General features: G+C 35.2%; 1 pseudogene; it reads left to right on the forward strand.

The window, feature by feature from the left end:
• Window positions 1-8,244: 8,244 nt before the first annotated feature.
• On the forward strand, window positions 8,245-10,024 carry LOC143634782 (pectinesterase pseudogene; annotated as a pseudogene).
• Window positions 10,025-11,876: the final 1,852 nt, after the last annotated feature.

An 11,876-nucleotide genomic window follows, 5' to 3' on the forward strand; every position in this document is an offset into this window, starting at 1 on the left:
CAATAATAGTAAATATACCAAAATTAGTTAATAAAAAATTAACAAAAAAAACAACCTACACCCTACAAGACTCCAATTTTATGTTAACAATTAAACTAGTAATATGTAAAACGCAAACCACCATCAAATCTCAAATCGTTATTAATTCTTTTCCTCATTTATTAATACTATCGTTAAACAATTTGGGCATCCTTGTTGAAGTATCTCGAAGGCTTGAACGTGTTCATCCTCACTTTTTATTATTATCTCATCCTCACTAATTAATTGTGACACCCCATAAGAATATGTTATTATCAGTACTAGTATAAATAACAATTAAATTGAAAACGTTTATTATAGGTTCGAATATGAGTTACTAGGCTATCATATGCATCAAGAATTCACATTGTCATATGTCTTGTATTGGTAACCATTGGGGAATACCCGGGTCACACACTAGTCCGTCCGTTCGGCAAACACAAACGTAATATGAACTAGGAATAAGAATTACAAGCCCATTACGGTACATGCGACAATCATACGTAAATTTATAATTATGTATCCTTATACAAGAGTGAAATAATATTAGATATTATTAAATTACAATTCCTAGAAACTTAACCCAAAACTCTTGATCAAACACCTTAATTAGAATTCAACCTACACTTAATTGTATCATTTGAGAAATTTGTCCAAGGCATCATAATAGCAATCTTAGGAGACAAGACCCAAACAAATCATAGCATGTTCCTAACACACCGACTTTCGGTAGAAAATAATACACCCCAATCTCTTGAATATTTTTCTTATTACTCCACTCAACCTTCACCAACCTAAAAGCATGCTATGTCAAATCCTTGTCTCTTTCCTCTGCCTGCATAAAGAGTTCTTTGACTTGTAAAGGGAACTCACACAAAAATAATATACAAACACACAGGCTCTGTTCTCTATGTTTCGGTTTGGAGCAGCCCAAACCCCAAGTCTTTGTTGCTTTCAGCTATATCCACACGACATACACAATCCGGGTTCTCTCTCTCATTTCCGATTGTTTCTCTCTACTTGTAGCACCACCACCCGACGCCATCTTCCGCCACCGTAGCCTCACCAGCATACACCTCGACCAGTTGCTCATTCCGGCGCCACCAACCCACCACCTCCAACGCTGCTTTCTCCCTCTGTTACCAGCCGCGACCCGACCGCGCCACCGGTGCACACCACTCCACCAGTCACCACCCAGCATCGCATATCACAGCCAACCGATCGACCCACATTATAACTCCGAACCCAACTTGAGACACTCTACGGTTCATCGTTAAACCCGAAACACACCGTACACGGACTTAAACGTGGAGTGTGAAGCTAGCTCAAGTTCTTTTCCTCAAACCAACCCGAGTTGTAGCGTAGGTATATCCTAAATCTCATTTCATATAAATATATCATGAAGAATGTTAATGCTTAAAAGTAACCACCCAACTAGTATGGTTAACATTAACATGTTACCTAGAATAAGAGTTATGAACTTGTTAGGTATAAAATCCATAATAATATGGAACCTACATGGGATGGTGAAAACTTTGGGTTCATTATTTTAATATAACTATAAATATGCGTATATGACCAACAAGCATTCAATTAATATCTGGTTGTATACTTAAGTTGAATGCATGGGAAAATCATATATAGTAGGTTAACTATATATCTTAGCATAATCAAGTAAATAAAACGTTATAACAAAGGGAAAACATATTGTTTAATTGTTTGGAGACTTGCATGGATTTTAACACAGTATAGTTTGCAATATATATATATATATATATATATATATATATATATATATATAAAAGGGTTTAAATAAGAATAAGAAATTTCCTAAGAATAATAAGAACCACTAGGAAATTAACATGTGGAATTATTTTAATTTTCATTAAAGGGTAGTTAGGTAATTTTATATTTTCATTTAATTTAATTAAAAAATCATAAAAACCGTTTTAGTTCCGACAATTATGGGATTTGAACGTGGTCTTTGTTTTCCAAAATACCAAAAGTCAATTAATAAGAAACTGCATCTTCAACCTTAAGAATTTTTGCTAGGAACATGATTTATTATGCAAACCCTTCCCGATAAATTCTATGAATGGACGGCGAGAACTGTAAATGATCAATTGATTACTAATAGTGTTTATTATTATTAATACCGATGGTGTGTTATTTCCGATTCAGTCGTTCAGTAATAGTGTTTTAGTTCATATAAAATATCATGCATGGTTTTCTACAAAAATTGTCCGATGTATTCAAGGTTGACACAATTCCATTTACAGTGTGTTAGGAATTAAACGAATAGTTTTTAAAGTGCCTTACAATGGTTTAAATTTAAATTATTATTGTTTAGATTGAAGATACAAAGCATTTAAATGCATGTTGCAAGCTACAACGTTACATTTTTTAAATTTTTAGTGATAATTATAAGTGTTTGTTCACTACCACACAATTGAAAGTATATCAGATGGTGTTTGAATTGCTTGAGCACACCTTGTATACACAGAGTTTGATCCGATTGATGATTTCAAAATGAATCTTAAAAGGTAGAATTATGAGATATGGTGTTTTGAAAATAATGGAAAACCCTATATATTAGCCATAACAATCGCATCTTCCTATCGTATTTTGACTAAAAAAATTGGCTGTTCCAAATTTTAATAAATTAGGTGGACGATTTTGCCCCTTAGAAACTACACGAAAAGAGTAAAGTTAAGAAACACCATGGTTTTTTTACAATTTCTAATCTCAACCATTAGATTGGTTGATCTAATGGCCTATATTTATTCCTACCATTCTTAGAAAACAATGTGTTTTTACTATAACCTTACCCTATATATATATAGGGTAAAGTTAAAATGAAAACCCGCTTAAGTTGTGAAAACCCGCGAAAACCCTATGTAACATCATTTTTTTTTGTTACAAGTAATATATGTTGTAACATTTAATACAAAACATCGAAACATAAAAAAAAATGTTTTGCTATTTTTTAACATTTTTTTACTAATTTTTATATATGTTTTCAGGAGAGAGAAAAAGTTATATTTATATTTACATTTTTTATTCACTTTAATTGTGAACCACAAGATTTAAATATTAATTAAAAACATGTGTTTGAGAAACGGGTTTTTAGAGTTTTCACAACTCAAGTGCGTTTTTATTTTATATATATATATATATATATACACACACTTGACAACAAGATTAGACGGAACAAAAATGCAATTTATAAACAAAAATGATATATTTTAGAACTTAAAGGTATTTATGGTATTAAACTAGTAACAAATTATTTTCCTATTAAAAGGAGCGAATACATAATCATATGTCTTATTATGAACTTGTAAAATATTGGGAGATATTAAATTTGTGAAATTTAAACGAACGAAAACGATATTTTAACTCGATAACTATAAAATACAAGTCATGTTATATGAGACAAGGATGAAGAATGGTTTTCTGAAAATAAAATATATAATTATATATATTTTTAACGGTTAAAAACGAGTATGTTTAGATTTTAAAACCCAACAGAGTGTTATTTCGCAAAAACACAAAAATGATATTGTAATATATATGTAAGCTTATATATAAAAAAAAGGTCACAAAACTTATCACCAATGAGTTGACGAATCAGGTTTAGTTTAACAAAATACGTATGAAACAAGTCTTCTAACTAGTTGGGTGAAACGCGGTCATGCATGAAACACTTCGGTATCGGAAATGAAACATTAGATCTAAATTGTCGTTGCACATTATAGGACATTTGTAGGACGAGACTTGGAATTTTGTATCATCCAGCGCACGTTTGAGAATCAGGTGAGTTTCACGGTCCCTTTTTAATATAACTGTTTTGAAACTCTTGGGGGGGGGGGAATGCATGGAGAAACACATGTTCGGAAATGAGTAGAAACGCGGTCTCATTTTGTTACATGGGTTGGAAACAATAATGCACCAAATTAAGTTCCCTAGAATCTATGATCATTAACTATTGTAGACGTGGCCAATGTGGATAGTACTATTCGGGATTAACACACCCCACCCGTTGGTAGTCGCACTAACTTAGATTGGAGGTCTAGCGGGTGATATTTGTCCAACAGATGACTTCGATGTTTTCGCATTAGAACATCAAGAGGGGCGCTCATAGAAACGCTGTTAGGTCTTGATCATAGAGCTCATGGTAACTGTCTGAGAAATTGGTTGACTCTTTGTCCAAGAAACACATATTTTTAGATGTCATATAAACCTGTGAAACTCACCAATAATTTTTGTTGACGTTTTTATGCATGCATTCTCAGGTAAGAAGCATTGGAAACACATATGGAGTCACATGCATGTAGAGGCATTCTGATGAAGTATTTATCGTAAAGTCTATAAACAGTGACTATGATCCATGACGTCATCACGCCCCCGCGTTTCCGCCGTCGGCGGGGTGTAACACTAATCCACTAACTAAAAGAAAGTAATTCACATTCCCCTTTTTACCGTTTTATATTTTGGGGGCGTTATGCGTTAAATCAATTTTCACTATAATTCCACTATTGCGTTATATAATATTCCACTATTCACATTCCCCTTTTTACCGTTTATTTTATGTTTTGGTGGTTGGTATCTCATCCTCATCCTCATTAGTATAATCATACGCCGTCGGAGTAGCTCGTTATCCATGGGATTTGAGTGAAAAGATAACTTTTATATTATTGTTATTGTTATGCTAGTTTTAGTATTTCATATTGTCGCAAGGAATTGTCATTTTTATAGTATATGTATTCAAAAACCGTGATTACTTGCTCAACTTTATATTGACAAACTATGTATTTTCCTGCACGGCGCAGGTAGCTATATTGGATGAAGCAAGAAGTTTAAAGAGTAGATTCGACCTTAGGATGCATGATGATGAGCTTATTTAAATTATTTTTAATTGTAACGTTTACATTTCTTGTGAGACAATGCTTGTGCTTTGCGTATTTGAGATTATATAAAATAAATAATTTAGATGTTGACACGTGTATTTACTTAGTGTCTTTTGAGCTATGATACAATTATGTCGCGTCCCGGCATATTCCACCGTAGGTTGGGATGTGACAGTTTGTAGAACGGAGTTGTGCGCGAAAAATCATAGAAAATCTGGGCTGGCAAGAAGTAAGCATAATCATTTTATAGTTTTTTCCGCTAACTTTTGTTCGTAAAATGTTGTTATTTATCACCGTGTAGGGAGAGGCACTTGGAAGTAGCATGAGCCATGAAGGGTATAACCGAGCTGTTATTAGTAGATGAAATAAAGGTGGCTCGAGTTGGGTTGGAACCTGAACACCAATTGGACCCGAATTTGACTTCAATCAAATTGTTTTTAGTCACTACAAAGTGAGAATCTTAAAAAAGGGTATATGTGATTGGTTATTTTCAATAGGTAAAGGGTGTTATAGATGTTTTAACTTATAATTTTTTATTTTTATACATAATTTGAGAATAAATACCGTCAAAGAGTGTAGGTTTCTGAATAACAACTCGCTACTTGGAGAGATACTTGGATGCGTATTTGCAAACAAAGAAATGATGTTAGGGGTTGTCTATATGCTCGGTTGAAAAGGCTAAGCCTTTGAGGTTGCACATTTGCAAACAAAAGGCATTATGAAAACATATATGTTTTTTATTAGATAAATGAATTCTTTAAAAATAAAAACTATAAAAATATAATTAGATACTTTCGTAACTTTAGCATATGATATACGGAACATTGGATATGTATGTTTTACATTGGACATGTTTCTTTAGAGGAAAAAGCACAAGGTGCCCTTCTAATATTTTTGGTGATGATGCAATGGAGCTATTTGAAGATTGTGGTAATCACCCTCGTATAGGAATAAAGGTGTTAACACAAAAAGCTCTCATAAGTACTGTGGATAACAAGTTTGATATGCACGACATGGTTCAAGAAATGACACATTACATTGTTAGAGGAGAACATCCTAACAATCCTAATAAACATATTAGAGTTTGGAAACATGAAGAAATCAGAAACATGTATCTTGGGGATGCATCATTAATGGTATATATTAAGCTATCTAATTTCTGAAAAACTCATTATATATTTAATGAATGATGCACATGTTCTTACCTAAGAAAAATAGTTATACTTTTAACTCAAATCTATACTTTGTTTTCTCCTATATTGTAGGAAAATAACAAAATTGAAGCGACAAAATTTGATAATATATACAAATTTTATTTAGCCTCTTGCTCCCGCGGTAATTTCCCCTTTAAATCATATGGGCATTCAAGTCCTTGATCTTTTTTTTTTGGGCGGGCCTTTATCCGCCCGAGTGGGTTGTTTACGAGCACCTATTCTTCAACAAGTGCTCCAACTTGCCAGATTTTATCGCTGCCTCAATCTCGATATCTTCATAAAACATGCAATTTTTATTTGGGTTCAGATGAGCCCTGCGAATCATCGGTTGCGGCTTCTTGAACTCAACGTTTTCAGTCATTAAAATTTCAGTCGGGGTCTTCCTTAAGGGAGTCCACTTGAGACTCTCCTGTCCTTACCCGCGATCCTTCTTTTTCTGACCAATTAAAGATCTTGCATCAAATTGTTTAGAAGATTAGGCGGGTGCTTGAATGCGGGACCAAATTGATCCTCGTTCTTCCTTCTTGGGCAGGCATTTTTGAACTATGACTTAGCAGATTGCTTAGGAGTCTCTCGCCCCCCAAAATATTCTCTGTGGTCGCAAACACTTTTGTTGTAGTCATGATGGCGTCCCAAGTTTAGGGCATTCTATCCCGTCCCGTCTAGCAACGAATCAAATCGTTATTTCGAACATTTTGCCTAAACGCTCCTCTTAGCATATATTCGCTGATCCCGCCGATGTTCAAGCTTTCATTATTGAATCTTGTGATAAAGTTTTCAATTGACTCGTTATCTCGGCGGACAACGTTCAATATCTCCAACGGGTCACGCATGTGCTTTCTCTACTGGCTGAAATGTTGTGAGAATTTCGTCACCAAATCATCCCAACTTTGATTTGACCATCGGTTTTAACCATTCCCGGGCCGCACTGGTCAAAGTCAAAGCAAACATATGGTACCAGTATGGGAGAGTCTATCTGCTGACTCCCCTCAATGCGGTAAAGTTCAATATGTGATCACTTGGATCAGACATCCCATTGTATTTACCCAAGTTGCTTGGGATCTTGACGTTTGTTGGGAAGAGGGCTGTGGCGATCCACATAATAAATTTTGACTTTTTCGTGAATGCCGCCGAGCGATAAGGCTTCGTAAAGTCTTCTTCAGCATCACTGCAATACTCAGTGTGCTTTACCATCGCCCGCGCATGGCTGGTCCCTTCCCTTCCATAAGTGCGACTATTATCACTCGCGTATCCTTCATCATGATACGTGGTGTCACGATATCTTCGTGAAGCGTGACTCTGATCATATGCAGTTCCGCGCGGTATGCTCTGCTGAACTAGACGACCTCTGTCACGACTTCTGTCCCTTTGGTACTCACTTAAGCGTTCCAAAATCTCCATGTCCAGATCTAACTGACTTCGGCGCATGGCTGATGGGGGAGGAGAAGGAGGTGGCGAGTCTTTGTAATTAACGTCCTCACCTGAATTCACTCATTTTTTACCATCTGGTCATAAATAAATGATATGTTATAACCCGTTTAAAAGCTATCTGGATTTGGTGACCCATGACCCGCTTATGTTTTTTACTATAAAATTGTTTATTAATTATAAATAATATCTTTTTATTTTTAAATTGGATATTAAATTTTAGTATATCCCTATTTTATAGGATTTTCATATCAAATAATTGGTAAGATTAAATTTTAATTTAATGAGATGTTATAACCCGTTTAAGAGCTATCTGATTTTGGTAAGACCCATACCTATGAATTTGGGTTAAATCAATGAGAGACCTCCATTTAAAAATCAAGCAATCTGATGGCTTTCATAAAAGAGGGGAGCGACCACATCGCGACACATAGGAGTTTAGGGTCTTCGTTTATATATATTATTATAGATAGATTATAGATAGTTAATTTAGAAATTATTACATTGAATGTCAACCTTAGTATATTTTCGGACACCATTAGACCACTTCAACTTCTCCAAAAGTATAGGATCATCATTATTGTTTTCCCATGCATAAACTATAAATACATGCACACACACTCCAAACATATTCATCCCTCACTTGAACAAACAACACAATTATATATAGCACCATGGGTAAAGTCATTGTGTCTGTTGCATCTGCAATCTTGGTGATCGGTTGCGTGATCGCCGTGGTTATGCTACTCGCGAATAACAACGGACGGTCCCCTATTAAGCTCGGTAGCACGAGCCCTAGCCCTAGCACGAGCACGAGTTCGAAAACAGCTGACTTGATATGCAAGCCAACCGAGTACAAAGACGCTTGCTTGGACGCTGTCGATGAGGTTGCGAAAAAATCGTCCGCCACGCCCCAGGATTACATTATTGCGGCCATTCGTGAGACCGCGAATGAACTCAATAGGGCCCTTGACGCGGCCATCAAAAATTCAAAAGATTTGGGTAGTGGTAACAAACAATCCAAAGCCGAGCTTGATACGTGCGAAAAAATGATTGGGTACGCGATTGACGAGCTTAAACAAGTTCTTAAAGTCGTGTCCGAGACGAAAGCGACGTCGTTGGTGCAACAAATGGACCCGATTCTAGTCTGGCTAACTGCGGTCCGGTCGTACCAGACTACTTGTGTGGATGAGATCCAAGACCAGAAGTTGAAAGATGATATGCAACAAGCGTTGCAAGCATCCAATGAGTTAACTTTTAATGCACAAAAGATTATTTACAATGTGCATAATATCCTTAAGGATATTGGTGTATTGGATGCTTTTAAACAGCCCACAACGGGAAACCGTAAGCTTCTGGCTGAGGTGGACCAGATTGAGCGCCATAGTTTCCCGTCGTGGTCCCGGCCGGGGACCGCAAGCTTTTACAGGCCACGGCCGGTGATGCTGAAGCATTGTTCAAATCTCACATGCCACCACCAGTTCTTGCAAACCCTACACCTGACGCAGTCGTGGCCCAGGATGGTAGTGGGAAGTTTCAAAGCATCAAACAAGCCGTGGCCGCTTACGCGCCAGGGCCGTCTGGAAGATATATAATCTATATCAAAGCGGGTACATACGACGAAGGACAAATCACCGTAGACATAGGCCAAGACAATGTGTATATGTACGGTGACGGCCAGGGAAAACCGTAATCACTGGTAATCTAAATTTTGCGCTCGCGAATATTGGAACCTCACAGACCGCAACCGTGATTGCTCTAGGAGAACGGTTCATGGCTAAGGGAATCACATTCCGAAACTCGATAGGCCCTGCAGGACACCAGGCGGTCGCGTTCAGGTCCCAGTCCCCACACACAGTTATGCTGGACTGTGCCTTCGAGGGTTACCAAGACACATTATACTATCACGCACACGACCAGTTTTACAAAAGTTGTACCATATCTGGAACCATTGACTTCATATTCGGGACGGGTAGGGCTTACATCCAGGACAGCGATATTTATGTCCGAAAGCCGGATGTAAACCAAGGCAATATGTGTACCGCCGACGGAAGGATGAAAATGGAAGAAGTGGGAGGGGTGGTGCTTCACAATTGTCATATTATGGCTGCACCGGAGTTTGCTCCGGTGCAGGCTAACTTTCCATCGTATCTGGGACGGCCATGGAAAGCCGCGGCTACTTCAGTCATATTGAAGTGTAACATTGATGGTTTTATTAAACCTGAAGGTTGGACTACATGGGAATCACCTGATGGTGCAAATAACCACTTGACATGTAACTTTAGAGAGTTTGAAAACAGTGGGCCCGGTGCGAACCAGGCGGGTCGGGTGACATGGCCCGGCTATAAGCCAATCGCGGACGTGAGTCAAGCACAAGATTATACTCTTGGTACATTCTTGAATGGTGGAAACTGGTTGCCTCAGTATGGTGTACCTGCGACTCTTGGGTTATAAATTATAAGGTTACTATTTTTTAGTATTTGAAGTGTGAGAGCATAATGGGTCCCACAAGGATGAGTTGGAATGTTGACGTGGCATTGACAAACATTGCTTGGGTATGTCAAGAATAAAATCCTTCGATGATGCATTTGGTGGGTCCTTTCAGTTTTATTAAAAAACAAATGTAATAACATTGTTTATTGTACTTATACTTACGTAATTTGTTGTTTTAATAAAAATCAATTTTGCAAGTGTTATGGTTTGCCCTATGTTTTATATATTTGCTCATCAATTTAAAGTTTTAGAACTCTATTTTAATAAGTCTATAAAATGTTAGTTCTTTTAATATTTCCTAATTGGTTCCAACATTCTTCTATTTCTATTCCTTAACTTTTATGCGGTTTTGAAACTTACTGTAAGAACATGTGTTTTAATAATACATCAATATGTAATGCTACTTTAATTACTAACTAGGATATAGCCCGTATAATACATGAATGGTTAAAAAATACAACAAAAAAATTAAATTTAATAATATATGTAATAACATATACCTAATGTATTCATAAGATATAAATAATAATAAATAAAATTTTATAATTCATAAATACAAAAACCTCATTTATTAGAGCATTTAAAGTTGCATTTTTAACTTTGTTGGTAATTCTATAAATGATAATAGTATTAGTTAGCATCCTAATTAACTACTGTAGTTGATGACATAAAAAAATTAGTTTTATTTTAATAGAATATGTAGATTAGATACCAAAAGGTTTTAGCCTAGTGATATCAATGTTGAGTCATGAGTGTTTGATTCCCATATTGAACGATGATGTAGGTTTAGGAGCAAAATAGCCATGTGTGAGTTAACCTTTTAAAAAATAAAATAATTAATTAGATATACAAAATAAGCTCTTGAAACAATTTTTTGTGTTTGTAATTAAGTTGAGTTTATACGAGCTCAAACTTAAAACTAAATTTGTTAAACTAGCATGTTCAGATGTTGATTTTAATTAAACTTGCGAACTTAAACGAATCTATAGCTTTTACAAATATAATACATATTTATATAAAGTATACAACTAAATGAAATATATATTATATATATAATTACAAAAAGAATTTTAATATTTATATAATATTACAGATACAACTTGATTATAGATATTTAAAAAATAAAATAATATATAATGAAAAATATTTAAGACAATGAAAAGGTTAATCTATTTATAATTAATAAATAAGTAACTAGTTGCATCACGTGTTACAGTTCTGTTAGCCTAATAATTTTTGTCCTCTTCTCTTAGTTTGCTATTTCGTATTCATAGCAATAAAAATTAATATATTAATTTAAATATAGTAACTTATTTGAAATATATAATTTCAAATACATTAATTAAATTACTAGTGTCTAACTTATACGTATTCTTAAAATACCATTCTATTATTCATAAATCTCCATAAATTTGTATATAACAATAACAATCATGTTAAAACTTAAAAGCGACTTTAATAATAATGATTATATAAATAAAGTCTAATATATTAATATATTAGGTTCGTTTTATCTTGAAAATTCATTCGAGTTTAGTTTGACTCAAAGCGTGTTTTCTTACGCGGTGAAAATCAATAGAAAAACGGTTGATTTTCCGTCTCAGAAATACTCACTTGATTATTGAGGTTAGTTTCAAACACTCTTTAAAAAATGAAAAAAAGAGTTTGGGCTCGGGTTCGGCAGGATTCGGTTTAAGTTGCTTTAGATTGCCGAGATTTATTAATGCTTTCTCATGCAGATGTTGGGTGTAGTACTACTGCATGCATGTGCACTAGCTAGTCACTATTAAAAAGTCCTCCAGTATAACGTGAT

Source organism: Bidens hawaiensis, unplaced genomic scaffold, assembly GCF_021521415.1.
Source record: "Bidens hawaiensis isolate Kalapana, Puna unplaced genomic scaffold, B.hawaiensis_p1.1 tig00007248_1, whole genome shotgun sequence".
Lineage (NCBI taxonomy): Eukaryota > Viridiplantae > Streptophyta > Magnoliopsida > Asterales > Asteraceae > Bidens > Bidens hawaiensis.